Below are 19,742 nucleotides of genomic sequence, written 5' to 3'. Positions count from 1 at the left end.
AGGTCTTAAGAGGTCATGTATATTTACTCTTGCACTCTTTAATCTCTGCACTCTAGTAGGCTAGAAAGTGAGAGATAAGTGGAACAGAGCCAAGTCATCCAAATAATACAATTTGAGTCCAATATAAATAACCTGGCCACCAGTGAATGTACACCTAGATGTGACCCCAGATAGGATCAACAGAGGCCTCTATTTGACTACTTTAGACATAATTAGCCTATGAATGCCACCAAAGTTTTGTGGTTGATTGTTATGCAGCATTATTATGGTAGAGAATAACTGACATAAGAGAAGACAAAACTATGCTATGTAGGGAGGCACACTTGAATTATAAAGTTATACAGAAATGTACCTGATTAGTATAAAGATCAGAATACTGGTAAAATTAAAGGATAGTGAGCAGGTTGTGCCAGAAACAGAGAACAAAGAATTGCTAGAGTGACTAGAAAAGTTCTACTTCTAAACTGGGTGGTGGTTACAAGGGTGGTAGACTCTTTTAACCGTTATGTCACATATTTGTTTTTGTGTGTTTTTTCTCAGCTCATTTTATTTTACAATAAAAACATTAAAAATAATGTTTAAATTATATAATCCAAAACCCTAACTTGTTTTTATATTAGCAGGAGAACCTGTAGCCTAGAGTGGTTAAGTGATTTGCTAAGGAGCACATGGCTAATTAACAATAGAGCCAGGACTAGCCTCCAGACCAATTATTATCCTTATAAAAGAGAAAAATAACAAGGATACAAGGATAAAGAGAAGCGATATTTCCCAGAGAAGAATACAGAAATAGTGAGTTATGGAGAGTTGGAGACTAAAGAAGCTAAAATGTTCTATCACAGGCAGATATGGAATCTCTTCCTTGGAACTTAAAGGAAGCAGCATTTCTGAAATGGATAAAAGATATCACTATCAAGAAGTAAGAGTTCACATGAGAAAATACTTTTTACGCATCACATTTCTATATGATTCCCCCTATCTAAATAATGTCTATACTTACCGCCTTAATTTTCATGCTGCAATGATAAATATCACACAATGGATTGCTCTAAACAATGGGAATTCATGGTTTTGGAAGTTAGAAGGTGTGCTTCCTCACAGGGCTGATAGTACTTTGGTGTGGCTGGCCAATAATCCTTGAGGTCCCTTGGCTTTTCTATTACATGGCATGTCCTCTCTTTTTCTTGTTTTGTCTCTTTCCAGTTCTCTTTATAAAGCCTCAGTCATCCAGATTAAGAGCCACCATTAATCACTTGGGCCAGACCTTAACTGAAAATAATGTCTTCAGGAGGTTCCATTTACAATGGCGTGACAACAAGAATGCAGATTAAGATTAAGAATACGTCTAGGGGTGCACAGGTAGTTCAATGGTAGAATTCTCAAACTGCCATGGGGGAGACCCGGGTTCAATTCCCAGCCCATGCATGCACTTCCCCCAAATCAAACAAACAAGCAAATAAACAAACAAAAAACAAAATAAAAATTGAATAAAATGATGCTGCAATAAGGGTATACTCACATGGAAAAAGAATGAACTGTGACTCTCGCCATACAGCATATTAAAAAAAAGGACATGTCTAAATTGAGGTCTAAATATATCTAAATCTCCTATACTACTAAGTTGGCAGTGTCTATATGGTCCATTTATTCAGCCTTTGTTGAGAAACATGGACATCAATTTGGGGAATTTTCCTTCCTCTGTGCCCAGACCATGAGGATATGGGCACCACCACTGGTACATTTAGACACCCTTCTTTTTCATTATGAACACTTGAGTCACGCTAGAAATATCCTTATGGTTAGCAGTATTCTACCCACACATGTGCATCTTATTGACTAACAGTAAATTGTACGCTACTCAGAGTTATTATCAGTGGTTAATTTCAAGCATGCTCTAGTGAACATCTTAAGTACATCCTATTGACAGATGTTAGAAGTTACTGCACAGAATTACAGTCATTTGGTTCTACAATATTCAACATTATTCTTTGGTAGAGCTAAACATTTTATTCAATTTCCTCTTACCTTTTAGCTTCTTTCCATATATTTTCTTTTTATTTATTATTTATTTGTCATCCTTTTCCAAATATTTTCATGCTTTGTTAGTATAAGGGTTGAGTGATAACACCTGGCAGTTCTCACTGAAATTGTTTGTCTTTCTGAATATTCCTTCATTTACTAATTCAGAAAGTTCAGGTGGTATTATCACAATTTATACTGACTGAGTTTAAACACAGGTAGACTTAGATTCTTAGAGTCTACCCATTCCAAGTGTTTTATTTTAAAATGAGGGAAACAACTGGTACCCAAAGAGGTAGAAGGACTTATCCAAGCCTCCTTAGGACAAGCCAGTCTTCCTTTCAGTTTACTAGGATGGCTCTCAGTTACTGTGAAGATAGTTGCAATTAAAAGGGAGTTCATACTGAAAACAGTGGTTTCCCGAATTTTTTCTAGAGGGGAATCTTAGTAGAGGGGATTGGGCTGGGAAGAACGGCAGGGAAGTGGAGGGGTACTTGTTGTGAAGGTGCATTTGCATAGCAAGACATAATTTTTACTTAGATTTGGAGGAGTGGGTAGCAAAAGCTTCTGCAAAACACTTCTTGGCATCTCTGCTGATTATGATTTTAGTTAGTCTTACAACCTGTTTTGGAATATTTTGGCATTCTTATTTAATATTTAGAGTTATTGTACAGAGCATATGTAAAGATTCAACAACATTTATTTAAATTTTATTTTTAGCCAGTTTGTGTTTAAGTATTTTGCAAAGGCACTTTCCACCAGATACAATGTTAGGTCTGTTTACTTTCCTGGGCCGTGGCTAGGCTAATACTGTCTATTCTTTTCTAGTATATAGATTGAGGAAGTTTGGGGGAAAAAAAAATCTAAATGCTGCTCCTTTGGGATAACTAATAATAAGGCCAAAGTATTAAAGAAACCCAAACAACCTATATATGCACCTGTTTTACATCAACATCTTTTTTCCGAAAAGAAAATAGAAATTCAGTGTACTCTCTGTGAGGCTCATAAAAGAACAACTCCTCAGTTTAAAGGATCTAATGGCTTTATAGCCTCTTGAGGAATCTAGATTAATGGAGGTTACTCTGAGAATTGCAGAACATAGGAAATCCAGTTAGTGAATGTGTAACGCTTGGATCCAAAAGCTAAAATACTGTCTCATGAGGCAAAACAAAGAGATATTGCCACGGATGTAATAGAATACTGATGACGTCATTTTTCTGTGTGTTTTTTTGGCTTCATGAATATAGCGTGGGCTTATATATAAATGCATCAATTATTTCAGCTCTATATCAATTTAAAGTGTAGATGGTGGAGAAGCTTATGTTAACTGGCACTGTTTAATAGTTTCCATATCCTCTCATGATCTTGCTACCTATACTCATCAAAATTCTAAGCTGGCTTCCATGTATATAAAGTCATTCCTAAGAATAGTTATTTTCCTGTTTAACATTTAAATGCCATGTATATTTAAGAGTGGATACTTAAAACATTATCAATGCAATCACTGCAACTTTATAGGATAAACCACAGTACTTGGCTTCTGAAGTGGGCCAGGAGCCTTCAATTTAGAACAAGGAAAAACCAAGGGACTCTTCCATGCAGGAGACCCAGGTTTGATTCCTGGACCATGCACCCTCCCCTCAAAATAAAACCCCCCCAAACCAAGGGGCAGATGGGAGATGACATGCCCAAAATCACCCAGAAATAGGTGGAAGTGGAAAGGCTTTGAGGAGGAACAGTGATTTTCTCAGGAATTTGAGAACTTTCTCTCTGAACCAGGCTCCACTGGTCCAGTCAATTCATATCTTTTTTTTGACATGGGCAGGCTCCGGAAATCAAACCCAGGACTCTGGCATGGCAGGAGAGAACTTTGCCACTGAGCCGCCATTGTCCACCTTCATACCTTTTAAAAGTACTAAGTGTTCATTTTTGAGAATTGATCTAGGAATGAGCCTGAGATGAAATCGATCTTTGCAATATCTCTACTTTTTTTTTTTTTAACGTTTGATGAGCAAACTAATTGTAAACACACGAATTTGGAAAGAAAAATCGGGGCTGATTGTTTTGAGCTACTTGAGGTAAAAAACTTTTAAGACAAGAAAGCTAATTACTATATTAATATTGATGTTCTCAATTCAAGGGATTTGTGGCTGAGGGTTAGTGCAGAAACTTCCCTCCTAGTCCATAGTGGATATCCTGTGATTGATCATTCAGAAGAGTCATGGGACTGCTAATTCAGAAGGGTCCTGAAGGCTGAACTTCATATACCAATAAAAGTTCACAGAATTTGGGGATTCACGGAGTATTTTTATTGTGCCAAGTAGGGCCCTTAAAAAAAAAATTACCACCTGCTATTACCACCATTAAAAAAAAAAAGTAAAGAGAATTTTAAGATTAGAGAGATTGAAAGATGTGTTCTCAGAATATTTCCAGGGGGTGCAAGGGTAGTTCAGGTAGCATTCTCGCCTGCCATGTGGGAGACCCAGGTTCAATTCTCAGTCCATGCACTCCCCAAAAAACAAACAAGGAAAACAAACAAACAACAGTTCATAACAAATGGTGCTGTAATAATGGGATACATGGAAAAATAATGAAATGTGACCCCCACCATACAGCATACAGAAAAAAGGACATTTCCGAAATTAAGTAATTCTGCATTAGGAAAACTTGCTTTATTTCTTTTGTTCATTTTGCGAAAGAGGAGTGTCCATTTTGTCATGGGCTGGCACAGGCTTCAGGGCCAGTATTTGGAGATGACATTTGTGACGGAGACTTTTTTTTTTTTTAACTTTTGATCATTCCATTCTACATATATAATCAGTAATTCACAATATCATCACATAGTTGCATATTCATCATCATGATCATTTCTTGGAACATTTGCATCTATTCAGAAAAAGAAAACAGAAAAAGATTCGTACATACCATGCTCCTTACCCCTCCCTTTCACTGATAACTAGCATTTCAATCTAAATTTATTTTAACGTTTGTTCCCCCATTATTTATTTTTATTCCATATGTTTTACTAGTCTGTTGATAAGGTAGATAAAAGGAACATCAGACACAAGGTTTTCACAATCACCCAGTCATATTGTGAAAGCTATATCATTATACAATCATCTTTAAGAAACATGGCTACTGGAACACAGCTCTACATTTTCAGGCAGTTCCCTTCAGCCTCTCCCTTACATCTCGACTAACAAAGTGGTATCTATTTAATGCGTAAGAATAACCTCCAGGGTAACCTCTCAACTCTGCTTGGCATCTCTCAGCCATTGACACTTTATTTTGTCTCATTTTGCTCTTCCCCCTTTTGGTCAAGAAGGTTTTCTCAATCCCTTGATACTGAGTCTCAGCTCATTCTAGGATTTCTGTCCCATGTTGCCAGGAAGGTGTGACTGAGACTTTTAAGTGTTACCACCAGCCCTTTTTCACCATAGCTTCAATGAAATGTGATGAGAGTCATGCATACCATTTCTTAAAGATAACTAGAGGGAGCTAAGAGCCTCTCTAATTGGCCAACATCAGAACAGATGGAGAAATAAATATATTTATGAGGAGAAACTGGCTGAAAAAATAAAATACATGTCAGGGCTTTGTGAAAGCAGCAACTGACATGAGAAATTTTAATCTTAAATGAGACAGTAAAAAGGGACAGTAAATGAATTCAAGTGTTTCATCAGAAAGAACAGGTCTCAATTTGAAAAAAAGAAGCTGATGTTTAAAATAAATGGTTTAATTTATAATAAGCTGTAGAGGCTCTATATTAATAAAGCGTTATTTTCAAGAAAGGGACTGTTGGAAGGAGAGTTTAGTTTTCTAAGTCACCTTGGTGTGAGCTGTTGGGGTCATGGAGAGCTCATTTAGATGCCTTGTTTTAGCTGCCTGAAACAAGATTTTGTTGTCATTTGTGGGGATGCTAATATAAAAAGCAGAATTTGTGTGCTCTGTGGTATGCATAGATCATAACTCCATGCCATGAGAAATGTGCAGCTGTTCTTTCATTACACCATGAAAGCAAATGTTTTTGCTGTTACAAGTCTGTGTGCTTATGCCTTCCTTACTTGCTCCTTTTAGAATAATTTCCCCAGAGCCAAATCCCAGCCAAGTGCAGCCTTTACATATCAAGGCGGGTATAAATGCTAGCTTGAGGCTTTTTCTGAAGTTGTAGAAGGTTGATGGGTACTCTGTCAGCTCAAGTATGAAATTGAGGAGGTTTCTGTATCAGAACAGCTGCATCTTAATTTTCCATCCAAACACCTCCCAATTCATTCAAACTTAGTGGATAATTGGAAAATGCGTTTTATTAGATTCTCATATTTTAAAAGAAAATAAAACAGTTAAGTTACTTACAAATTATATTGTTAATTGCCTACTATCCTACCTTTAAAAGTGTTTTTTTTTTCATTCCTTCATGCTCTACTTGACATTTATGTTTTCTATCTGCTTCTATTTTATTTCAGTTATAAGGTGTCCTTTTACTTCGGTGCCAATAAATTCTCTCCTTTGTGTTAGTTATTGTACCAGAAATGACAAGGGGAAACCCTCAGTACATATGCAACTGGGTGAAAGTACAGCAAAACAATTCATGGATAAAATTTATAAAGTTGAAAACAGTACCTTCTATCTCTATGATGAACATCACCATCATTTTTTTCTGATTTATGGCCTGCAGTTCTTATGAAAAAAAAAAAAAACGAAGTAAGTCACAATGAAAAATCAATTGTCTCTTCACACAATAGCAAGTATATAAATTCCCTGGGAACTGCAAATGGCTCTTATTATTGATTTTTACTATCCCACATGTAATTACATTAAGTAATTTAGTTTCCAAAAGAGTTTGAATAATTAGAAAACAACTGCTTATTTTTACCCAGGAGAGTAAAAAAGTATTTTGATAATATACAAACAGCAGACATTCAAAAAGAAAAGGATTATTTTAATTTTAACTTAGAACTTTGTGAATTTTCTATTTTCAAACTCACTATTGTCACATGCTATGCATTTATTACAGATGGATGACGTTAGAGAAAAATCAGCTATACTGTGACGTTTTTGAGTAACTTAATGACATATGCTCCTGCCTCCCCTCCTTTCCTCTAATCTGACCGTACAGTATCCAGATGAGAGACACACTCCAGCTGACCCTATAGAATTGTGCTGAAGGCTAGCAGAGAGAAATGAAATCCACAGATGACCTGGGATATTTTAGCTTTCATCTTCCCTGTCTCCTCTGCCTTCAAATTATTTCAGAGTCATTGAGATGGACCAAAATGTGCAAAGTGAGTCGTTTTCCTTTCCTGTGTGTGTGTATGTGAGTGTTTTCCATATGTTAGTTTGACTGATTATCTTAACAGAAGCCTAGCAAACAGTGACATGTCAATGTGTAGGCATGAGGAAAGAGGCACTGAATTTAGCTCATCATTGAGAATGAGTTAGCACGGCTTTATTTTCCTATGTTTTTTCCTTGCAAACCATTTCTGTTTAAGCCTCAACAAGTTGAAACCAACCTTCTCGTGAAATTGGTCCTGACTCTTCATACTGGTAACTTCCCACCTTGTCCTGCTGTGGAGGAAGCCATTTTGCAGGACACAAGCAGGTTTAGCATCTATTGCCGATGGTTGGTTACAGATGGAACAGATGTCCCATTCATTATTCCAGCCTTTTCTGATTCAAGGGTTATTTTGACCCCATTCTGTAGTAGAGCCAGGCCAGGAAAAGTCAGATCTGTAGTGACTTACCTTCCCAGCTGAAGAGAATGAAAACATGACAGATCTGAAAAATCACCACCTGGCTACATAACAACTTAAATGAAACAGACTCTTTTTTTTCCCTCTGGGGCCGTAATGATGACAGATTATATATGGGTTAATTTCTATTCAATACTCAGTTTTTATGATGAAAACTCTGTAGGATTGGGTGTGGTTAGATGGTTAAAAATAGGCTCCCTTTTAAAAAGAAAAAAATCTGATGTAATGTGTTAAAAAGCAATCTGTTCATGGTTTTTTAAAGTTAAGACTATTTTGTAGGTAGGCATTATTTTTATTTCTTTCAATAAATGTGTGGTGGATTCAAATCGAGAACCCCTGAGTTTCTTTGCAAATAATTTCTAAATACATGCATTCCATTCCCTTACTTTATTTGCAAATAATCTGTAAACACATGCATGACAATAAGAAATCATACTTTGGTTTCTCTGGCTTTAGGAAAAAAATTAAATAGGGATTCGGGCATTCAAAACTTAAGCCTTCAGTATATAGACACGAGGAGGTGCTATAAAATAATATTAAAGAACCCCTATCCACCCCAGACTTACAGGTTTGAAGATTCTAGTTACTCAGGTTTATTAACAAAACTTCTCTAAGAGGCCCCAAATGACCAGAATCTAAGGTGTGCTGTGCAGCAGACTAACCTCGGGTGATGTACAACTCTTCAAGAGAGGACAGAAGCCTTGCCAAGACTCTGTAAAGTCTTTAGTAAAGATTTACGTGAATTATTAGTAAAGGTATGCAGGTAGAACATTTTCTACATGCCTAGGACTAGAAATATTTGTGGAAGCACAGTATTTAAAGATGGTTGATGCTGTTTTGGGATTGTATAACCTGAACTTAATAAGCAAGGAGAAAACCAAGTAAGATTGAAAAATGCAATCCTGTATACTCTTGGCATAAACAAGTTTTGCTCTTTCATACTAGATATCAGGTATCTATGATAAGACTTAAGGTCAAGTTTACTAAGAACAGCTGTTCCAGTGACAGAGTTAAAGACAAAGTTACTTGTATTTTTCTGGTGAACTAATAGCATCCTCTCCTTGGCAGATCAGTCAAATAAGCAATCCATCTTAATAATATTAAGTCTTCTAAACAATACAGGGCCATTCACTTTCTTGAGTGAGCTTTGGTAGTTTGTGTCTTTCAAAGAATTTGTCATTTCATCAAAGATAATGAATTTCTTAAATTTTTTCATAATATTTCCTTGCTCGCATTTTAATATGTGTAGCAACTCTAGTGATATCACCTTTCTTTCCCGATGTTGGCTATTTGAATCTTATATTTTCTTTTCCTGGTCAATCTGGCCACAGTTTTATTAATTTTACTGATTTCTTCAAAGAATCACTTTTCATTTTCATTGATTTTTTATTGTATTTTTTTCCATTTTATTGATTTTCTGCTCTTAATTGTATTATTGCCTTCTTCTATTTACTTTGGATTTAATTTGCTCTACTTTTTCTAGTTTCTTAAGGTGGAAACTGAGGTCACTGATTTGAGCCCTTTCTTTTTTTCAATAGAGGCATACTTTGGAGCCATTGTGGGTTCAATTCCAGACCATCATGAAAAAGTTATTATTGCAGTAAAACAAGTCACATGATTTTTTTTGGTTTCCCACTGCTTATAAAAGTTATGTTCAGTGCTCACCTTGGTAGCACATACACTAAAATTGGAACGATACAGATAAGATTAGCTTGGCCCTGGCACAAGGATGACACACAAATTGATGAAGCATTCCATATTTATATATACATTAATTTAAAAAAATTTTATATATATTAATTAAAAAAAATTTTTAAAAGACCCCTCCAAAAAAAGTTATGTTTACACTATACTATAGTCTTTTAAGTGTACAATGGCATTACGTCTAAAAAATGTGCCTACTTTAATTAAAAATACTTTATTGCTAAAAAATGCCAACCATCATTTGCGCCTATAGAGAGTATCCATCTTTTTGTTGATGGAGCGTCTCGCCTCCATGTTTGTGGCTGCTGACTTATCAGGATGGTGGTTATGACAACTTCTTAAAAGAAGACAATGATGTTTACTGCATCGATTGACTTTTCCTTTCATGAAAGATTTCTCTGTAGCATGCGATGCTGTTTGCTTACCCACAGTAGGACTTCTTTCAAAACTGGAGTCAATTTTCTTAAGCCCTGCTGCTGCTTTATCAAGTAAGTTGAGGTAGTATTCTAAATCTTGGATGCCATTTCAGTGGTGTTCACAGCATCTTCAGCAGGAGTAGATTCCAACTGAAGAAACCACTTTCTTTGCACCTCCATAAGAAGCAAGTCCTCTTCTATTCAAACTTTATCATGAGATTTCAGCAAGTCAGTTACATATTTAGGCTCCACTTTTAATGGTAGTTCTCTTGCTATTTCCACCACATTTGTGATGATTTCTTCCACCCAACTCTTGAACTCTTCAAAGTCATTCATGAGGGCTAAAATCAACTTCTATCAACCCCCTGTTAATGTTGCTATTTTGACCTCCATGAATCATGAATGCCCTTAATGGCACTAGAATGGTGAATCCTTTCCAGAAGGTTTTCAATTTACTTTGCTCCCCAGATGTATCAGAGGAACCCAGGAGAGAAGAACCAGCAGACTCTGGCCATGTGCCTTCCCATGAGGCATAGGTGTCCCAGATGCCAGCAGCCTTTCTTCAGAGAAGGTATCACGCTGTTGCTGCCTTAATTTGGACAGTTTCATGGCCTTAGAATTGTAAATGTTTAAGTTAATAAAAGCCAACCCATTTCTGGTACACTGCTCCAGCAAACTAAAACACTTCCTTTCACTTGAACACTGAGGCCACTGTATACTTATTAAATGACCTAATTTCAATACTGTTGTGTCTCAGGGAATTGGGAGGCCTGAGGAGAGGGAGAGAGATAGGGGAATGGCTAGTTGGTGGAGCAGTCAGAACGCACACATTTATTATCTAAGCTCTCTGTCTTATGTGGGTATAGCCCCAAAACAATTACAATAGTAACATCAAAGTTCACGATCACATATAACCATAAGAGATATAATAATAATGGAAAATTTCAAAATACTGAGATAATTACCAAAATGTGATGCAGAGACATGAAGTGAACTCAAGATGTTTTGGAAAAATGGTATCAATAGACTTGCTCAATGCAGGGTTGCCCCAAACCTCAATTTGTAGAAAACACAGAATTTATGAAGCACAATAAAATGAAACTTTATAGCAAATAAAATAAGAAACTAAGCCCAGTAAATAGCCACTGCTTCTATTATAATGAATTGCCAATTCTTAAGCATTTTCATCATCATATTAGAAAGTCTCCTCAGAACTAAGTTTAAAATTCTACAATGCCTTTCAACTGATATGCTATCTTCACAACTCCTCTTTTTTTTCTTACTTTAATATTACTTTCCTTATTTGTGGAATTGTAGAACAAAAACGTACATCATATGGATTAAAAATGAAGTTTTTAGGATAAATACAAGAAGAAAGAAATATGCCCATACAACGATCATCCCCAGAGGGTGGACTAGGTTAAAATGTAACATGATTATTCAAGAAGATTGACATAAATTAATAAATGATAGGTGATTGTTGGCCCAAGAGTAGTCAGACTGTTGTATACATTCTTAAATGCTTTATGTCCAGTACCTGGAAGGCAGCCACTTTATCCCATGGTGCCTTCTTCTAGGTACTATTGTTACAGAGAGAATGTTGACTTAGAGAGAATGATGACTGGAATTGCAACTCAGTGTGGCATTTCTTATGTTCTAAGCTTTGGGAATGAAAGTCTGGGCTATTCACAGACCAAAAGCAAGTAGGTCACATTCTTTAAAATGCCAAGCTTTTTAAAAAAATTTACTTCATGTTGTTTATGTGCATGTCCAGTGTTATGTACACATTTTTCAATGACAGGAAGTTTAAAACATTAAATGCAAACAAAACAGATTCCGTGAGTGTCTAAACTAGGACAGAAAATTTGGGGAATTTACAAGTCAGCTTTTCAGCAAGGAAAAATTAACTGGCAAAATTGGGTAGCGAATGCTTTTGGAGTGATTACCATATGCTAGGCACTGCTCTAATTGTTGGATACATATTACTGCATTTAATCTTCGTAACAATCCTATGAAGTAGGTACAGTTATTACCATTTCCAGACATCAGGTGAGGAAAATGAGACACAGGGAGTGAGATAAATGGTCCAGGGTCATGTAGCTAGGAAGTGGTAAGGCCAATACTCAAATTCAGACGCTCTTGCTTCAGAGCCCGTGTTCTGAACCAGTTATACCATCTCTCTTTAAAAATTGGGTAAATTATTTATAGGAAGTAAGCTACACCTGCCTGATTATCACATGCTATCTAAAATATATGCTGCAATAAAATCTGCAAAATCTGGCCTTTGCTAATTGAGAATTTATAATCATTTAGAGAAAGATTTAATGAAATTTAATACTCTTCAGTAATATATTGAGAAGAAACTACTCTATGAGAAGAAACTATAATTCTTTTCTTTGAAAACAAACACTTTTTTTTTGAAAAATTATACACTTTTCTGCTTACTATATCCTCTTAACCAGAAACACTTCCTATAGTTATGATGATGATGAAGATTTTATCTAATTCTGTCTCAGGATTTGTTGTTAGTGAATGCACTTGGCTGAGAGCCCTGGGTGAGTTTGGGATGTGTTCTCTCTGACTTGGGGGTTTACAGTGAATTTGAACTACTCTGTCCTGGGCAGTGCCAGGTTCAGATCCAGTAATTATTCATAGGAAATACAATGTAGTGAGGGGGGTGGAAGGTAGTTCAGCGGTAGAATTCTTGCCTGCCATGCGGGAAACTTGGTTTCCATTCCCAGCCCATGTACTTCCCAAAAAACAAGCAAACAAACAAGCAAAGAAAGAAAAAACAAACAAATGGGATACTCACATGGGAAAAGAATGAAATGTGACCCCACCATATAGCATACAAAAAAAAATGCAGTGAGGGAAGTATTTTCATATATCTAGATAGATGTTCCTTTGAAATCTCATTTTAAATGAAGTGTTTTTACATTGATGCATCAGTATTTTAGGGATGAAAATAATTTTGATAGAAAATGTGTTAAGTGAATAAAAAAGCATAATATATATCTTCTGGATAACCAAGAGGAGTGGAAGCCTAGCAATTGATACCACAAAGGTATAAAACTGTGGCTTAGCTGAGTAGAAGGCATAGCACCTGGGAGAGGAAAAAGCAGCTTCTGAGTATGAGCTTATAAACCTGAAAGTAAGGTTAGTGCAAACTTTGCTTTAAGAAAATATAATAATCTTATTTCTACTGAACTCTACATAACTTGGCCATTAATCTAAATTAGTATATAGTGGAAATGTATAAGCAGAATGTACAATGCATAAGGTATTCATATATCAAATTCAAGTAGATGATAATGTTTGTTTTAATTACATAGGTCCATTTAGGCTCTTGGTTTTTGTAATCTGGCCTATTTTGTTACTGCTCTATGATTCTGCTTATCTCTTTGAGTTTTACAAAATTTATTTCCTCTCTGAGGAAATGTAGACAGCTGACACTAGGATAGAGTTTAAGTTGTGAGAAATACAGAATTACAGTGAAAGAAATATGTCAGAACTAATACTTAGCTGAGTTTAAATGTAACTGGAATTGGATGTCATGTAAACTGAGAAGTTCAATGGAGAGCTGGTGGATTGTGGATTAAATTTTGGGTTCATTCATCATTTCTTAGAAATCAACTTAAGATATCAGTTTTGGATAGTATTTTCATGTATAACTAAAACAGAGATATATAATACCTGGCACAGTAAAGATACATTGCTTCTAGTTTCTTGAGACATCTGTCTTCATGAGTGTAATGAAGAGGACTTACTCATGAGTTATATAACCCTGAGACAATTTTCCATTTATACTTATGAATGAAGGAATGTCAATAAAGACCAGCTATCATTAGTTATGTACAAAATATGTGGTTCTTTCTTTGAATTTTTCTCTGAATTTAAACAACTACAACAGATGACATTTATGAGAGAAGTATACTGAATTCAATTGAGAAATTAGAAGATTCCATCTCCTTTAACTTTTGAGAGGTCTCTTCATTCCAGACCTTCCAGAGCTAACCCAGTGACCTTTACTTTCTCATATGATGTATGCCAGTTCTCTGGCAATTAATTATGGACTGAGTTGTACATAGTTTGTATATGTTTCAATGACCATCTAGCAGTATACATAGAGGGTGCTAGTGTTGCTTGGATTCCCTGGGCTCTGAGACGCTTGGGTTCCCATATTCTGAGACTCTTGAGGTGTATATGTAGGATACTTATTGAGGAATGCTCTTGGAAAACAGGAAAGGGAAAAGGGAGAAGGGGAATTGCAATGCAGTTGCAACAAAATTTAAGCCCATCGTTCAGGGAGCTGTACCAGATGGCCCTAGACATATATTCTAAACTGAAGTAAGGCCATCAGACCATTGCACCCCTGCAACTACCAATCAACTGGGGTGCCCAAAGGGAAGGGGTATAACATTGGGTGAGGCAGCTCCCTGTCCCTGAGGGCAATTGCCAGGGAAGGATAAGTTCTCATTCCTTGATAGCCAATGCCTCTGGCAGTTGAGGGAATGAGAATGCTGATCGTGAAGAAGGGGCCTTGGTGGTAATGCAATGCAGTGCAGAGTCTTCCGAGTCAGAAAGATTTGTCTGGAACTTGGTTCCCTTTGTTACTTAACTTTTTTTGCCCCTATGAATTAATAATAATAATAATATTGCAGATATCTCGTGGTGTACTGTGAAAATGGACGAGTCCACACATATAAAGTGCATAGCAGTTCTTGGAATATGGAGAGCACTCAGGAGTCGTCAACTCTTATTATTTATTAGCTGTTGCTAAAAAATAATAAAACTATTTTTTAAATTAATTTACCCATGTGTCCATATGGATATTTCTTCCTATATAGGTCAAAATAGGTGAGCTTACACTCTAGCAATAAGTAACCCCCAAATCTCTAGTTGCTTAAAACAAGATTTATTTCTTAGTCATGCTACATATATGTCATGGGGTGCCTCTTAACCACTAACAGCATCATTGCCACTTTTGTAGCACAGAAAAGATACAGTATTTTAACTAGATTTTGGCTCTTAAAGTTACTGATACATGTCATTTTCACACACAATTTCATTGGTAAGAATAAATCACATCATCACATATAACTAAAAGGTGGGAAGTACAGTCCTTCTGTTTTCCTGGAAGGAAAACCAGGAATACTTCATGAGCAGCACTAATGACTACTGTAGTTTCATTTTTAAAAAATTAGCTGGGAAATTATACACTTAATTATGGTAGCTAAAATCACTAAAAGTTAATAAGGCAGATACCTCCGTGATTATTTTGCAGAATAAAAACAAAACAAAAAACAAATTCAGTGAGGTTCTGTGACTTTCCTAAGGTCACACTGTTGGTAATAATAGGTTGAATTTTGAAGGAAATTCTTCGGATTCCCTTTCCATTGTTTTTTTCCACCAAAGATGCTGCTTATCACATTCTTTTGAATGTACCCAAGAGTAGCAAGTATGCATCCTTTGTGGGTAAATTCCAGTTTTGGAAACAATCCAAACAGTTCAGCATTAAAAGTTAGATACTTCTAGTTTGGATTTAAAAAAATGAGCCTTTTTTTGAGGTACACAAACTGGCACATAATACATACTCCCTAAAACATTTGTTAGTTTGACTTGAGAAAAAAAAGCATACACGGTAAAACTCATACCTTGCCTACGTAGCCATGTGATTTTCACCTATGTTAAGATGAGAACCAGATCCAAGGAAATTGAAAACAGAAACTAGCTAAGAGCAAAGAGTGCAGAGTTCAAACGATGGCCATGTTTGAAAACTGAACTTTTGTTTTCAGTGATTTTAATGAGTCCAATATGTATAACTCAGTTTTTGATGTGGCCTTTCAAAGAGCAGTTATTAATAAAGGGAATGAAGGGCTATCCATATCCACTATGCATTAAGTGGTTTACTTCATTTAATCCTCACAATAGTCTATGAAAAAGATAGTTCAACCTATGGTGGCTCATGATTTTTAAAGGGCACATGACCAATAGGAGGCAGAACTAGGAATTAGAATCTGAGTCTGCCATATTTTCAAACAACGGCTACTTCTTTTCATTCCTAGTGGATGGACAGGAGGAAGAGGCTGCAGAGATGATGGATACACTGATTCACTTCATTTCAGTGCAGAGAAGGAAAGGATACTATCTTGGTAGACAGGGATGTCTGGGGCTTAATCCCAGCTCAGCTGCTTATCCACAGCATGTCCTGCACTGGTGCTCAGTTTCCTCAAATATAAAATGGAAATTATAATGCATTTCTCCCTAGATGTTAAGGGTTAAGTGAGATAGAGTGTGAAATGCTTAGGACAAGATACAAACTCAATTTACTTTCTTCTGTGGATCAGGAGAATGGTTAATAGTGAGATAAAACATCATCCTTGAACTTGAGTAGCTTGCATAGTTTTGTAAATGAGAGAGACAAGCTAATGCAATGTTACAAGGTCCATGATAAAAATAAATATGAGATATAGTAGTGGCACAAAAGGGAGAATGATTGACTCAGCTTGGTTGAATCAGGGAAGTTCTCAAAGTGGAAGACCTGTGAGCTGAGATCGAAAGATGAGTAGACACGTGCCAGGCAGAATGTGGAGGAAAAGCGGTCCACATAAATGAAATAGGATGTGCAAACATCTGGAGGTGGAAACAGAATGGTACATCCTGAATGTGTGAGAGCAGACAAGTTTGGAAATGTATCCAAACAATTAAGGAGGACTTGATCAAATTAGGGAGGGCTTAGAATATTGTCAAAAGTAGTTTGGGTTTTATCACATAGATGTTGGAGGGTCACTGAATGGTCCTAGGAAGAGAAGTATCCTGTGTTACAGATTTGATCTAAGTTGAAGACAGATTACTTACAGTGAAGAGATTAGACTTCTTTGCTAGAAAGAAGCAAGGCTGGAAACAAGGTGACCTGCTATGCTATCCAGATGAAGAAAGGGCAGGAGTATTAAAAAAGGTAATGATAGCAGGGAGGAAAATGAGAAAGAAGCTATGAGAGATGTCAGGGAAGTAGAATTAATAGAATTTAATCTGCAGTGTTGAGAGAAAGTAGGAAAAATACAGGATGATTCCCAGGTTAGTAGAAAATGACAATGAAAGAAAGGCCAAGGATAAAGCAAAATAGAAGCAGACAAAAGGGGAACAGGAGCGATTTCAGGGAATAAAAAGTGGCGTACTGAAATATTATTTGTCATGGAGCTAGATTGCTTAATACATAGTCATTAGACTTACAGTTTAAAACAGTAGGTTAAAAAAATATGTACGAATCCTGTGATCTATTAATTTTCCATTCAGGAATTTAAATTAAGTCAATAAATGAGGTGATATTCAATGATATGGCTACAAGGATATTCATCATATTAGTGTTCTTAATATTACAAGCCTGTAAATAACTTTTTTAGTTTCTTAGGCTGCTTAAAGCAGATACCATGAAATGCATTGGCTTAAACATTGGGAATTTTTCAGCTTACAGATGGAAGCTGTGAAAATATCCAAATCAAGGCATCATCAAGATGATACCTTCTTCCCAAAGACCAGCGGCCGGTGATCCTGGATTTCTCTTTTACATGACAAGGCCTGTGGCAGAATTGCTGGTGTCTCCCTTCTCTTCTGGGTTCTATCAATTTCAGCTTCTTGCTTCTGTGGCTTTCTCTTTCTCCGTATTCATTCCTGTTATAAAGGACAGCAATAAGAGGATTAAGACCTATGCTAAAAGAGCTGGGTCACACCTTAACTGAAGTTATCTAGTCAAAAGATTCTACTTTTGGTGCAACTGCTCTGGAAGGCAATGTGGTAGTTCCTAGGAAGCTAAGTATAGAATTACCATATGATCCAGCAATCCCGTTACTAGGTATATATCCAGAGGAATTGAATGCAAGGACATAAACAGACATCTGCACACCAATGGCTATTGCAGCATTATTTACAATTGCCAAGAGATGAAAGTAGCTCAAATGTCCATCAATGGACGAGTGGCTAAACAAGCTGTGGTTTATATACATGATAGAATATTATATAGCTATAAGACAGAATAAAGTTATGAAGCATGCACCAAATGTCCTCAAGGGTAAACCTTGAGGACATTATATTGAGTGAAATAAACCAGAAACAAAAGGACAAATACTGTATGGTCTTAATGAACTTACATTAATGAGCGAACTTTGAGAGTTAAAGTTGAGAACACAGGATGTCAGGAGATAGACAGAGGACAGAGATTGGGCATTTGATGCTAAAGCAGTATGAAATGTTCAATAGGATTGATTGTATAGGTCTAAAAGTGGATAGCACAATACTATCTCATGGCAGCACAATATTGTAAGTATACTGAACAAAGATGAGTGGGAGTATGGTGGAAAGAGGAGGGTTAGGGGCATGTGTGACACCAGGATAGAAGATAAAGACTTGAGTTCATTATTTCGTAAAATCTAGAGTGATCAATGATGATGATTAAATGCACAAATATAAGAATGTCTTTAGATGAGAGAGAACAAATGAATGCCAGCATTTCAAAGTGTTGGGAATGGGATGGCATACAGGGAAAAATACAATCAATGCAAACTAGGGTCTATAATCAACAGTAAAAATTGTAAGATGCTTCCCCTGAATGTAACAAAGGCATTATGCCAACACTAAATGCCAACAAGTTTGGGGGCATGGGGGAGAGATATGGATTCTTTGCAGAAGAAAAGGAAATATCTTCATACAGATGATGGTGATGAAGGCATGGCTATTTACTTAGGTTGGAAGGTATGATGTATGAATAAAACTTTTAAAAAATGAAAAAGAAACAAGTGTTTGAGAAAATGTGGAGAAAGAGAAGGACCTATTCACTGTTGGTAGGGAAGGTGGGAGGTGCAGCCCCTCTGGAGGGCAGTGAGGTGGTTCCTTGGAGGCTAGAGATGGGATTGTCATATGATCCTGCAACCCTTTTGCTCAGTATATACTTGGAGGAACTGAGTGTGGGGACAGTAATGGACATTTGTACAGTGGGGTTTATGGTAGCACTGTTTGAGATTTGCAATGGATGGAGGTGCTCTAAGGGTACAATGACTGGGGAATGGAAAGGGGAACTGTGCTGTTTACATACAACAGACTACTGAGCACCTGCAAGAAGGAATTAATTAGTGAGGCATGCAACTAGGTGAATGAAACATAAGGACTGTATGTTGAATAAAATGTCAGAAACAAAAAACAAATACTATCATGCCTCACTCATATGTACTAAATAAATATACAAACTTGGAGACCTGAAGTTGAGAGCATGAGTTAACAGGTTGGGGTCTATTATAAAGGGTTCTGGGTTGCAAGCAGTCACCTATATTTAGGAGTTGTAACTCTTATTTCTGAATTCTGAGATACTGAGCTATTTGTATATAACTTGGTCATTCCCTGAAACTTTGTGTATTTATGTGACATCTGAGACTCAGAGCTAGAAAACTGAAGCTATTAAGTCAGCATTACCCCATTCAGCAACTATTAAAAAAGCTGAAAAAGTGATGAGACTTTGACTAGAGATATGAATGAAGCTGATCTGGATAGGATTAAGGAAAATCAAAATACTAGGTAAAGGATAATATGGTCCACTTCAACTTTTTTGTGAGACCAAAGAGAGAACTGTGCAAGACCAAAGGAAGAAATGTTTATTTGGTGCAAAATTTATATTTTGGGTAGTGTATTACCTAATTTAACTTGTATGGCCAGTTTATTTGAACACCATAATTACACAGAATCTTGAATAAGGCATAAGATCTTGTTGGTTTGTTGAGGTTAGTGTGATGCCCTGATACATCCTGGAGTAATTTGGGCAGAGAATAAAAAAAAATTTGCAAAGTCCTCTTGGGAGACTGGGGAG

General features: G+C 36.4%; 1 long non-coding RNA gene and 1 other non-coding gene across 2 annotated transcripts in view; one reads left to right on the top strand and one right to left on the bottom strand.

Annotated features, from left to right (window-relative positions):
* Window positions 1-4,627: 4,627 nt before the first annotated feature.
* The window catches only part of LOC143669834 (uncharacterized), a 35,381-nt gene continuing 20,266 nt past the window's right edge, over window positions 4,628-19,742 (bottom strand). Inside the window, exons 2-4 of the long non-coding RNA XR_013169085.1 lie at window positions 17,411-17,560; window positions 6,640-6,696; window positions 4,628-4,905 (exon numbers count right to left, since the gene is read on the bottom strand). This is a non-coding gene — a long non-coding RNA (uncharacterized LOC143669834). The remainder of the gene's footprint in view (window positions 4,906-6,639; window positions 6,697-17,410; window positions 17,561-19,742) is intronic.
* On the top strand, window positions 9,427-9,533 carry LOC143670083 (U6 spliceosomal RNA). The gene has a single exon (XR_013169264.1). It is a non-coding gene; the product is annotated as a U6 spliceosomal RNA (small nuclear RNA).

The sequence above is a fragment of the Tamandua tetradactyla genome, chromosome 26 (assembly GCF_023851605.1).
Source record: "Tamandua tetradactyla isolate mTamTet1 chromosome 26, mTamTet1.pri, whole genome shotgun sequence".
NCBI classification, from domain to species: Eukaryota; Metazoa; Chordata; class Mammalia; order Pilosa; family Myrmecophagidae; genus Tamandua; species Tamandua tetradactyla.
The sequence above is the reverse complement of the archived record's forward strand: the minus strand, read 5'-3'. Positions and strand labels throughout refer to the sequence as shown.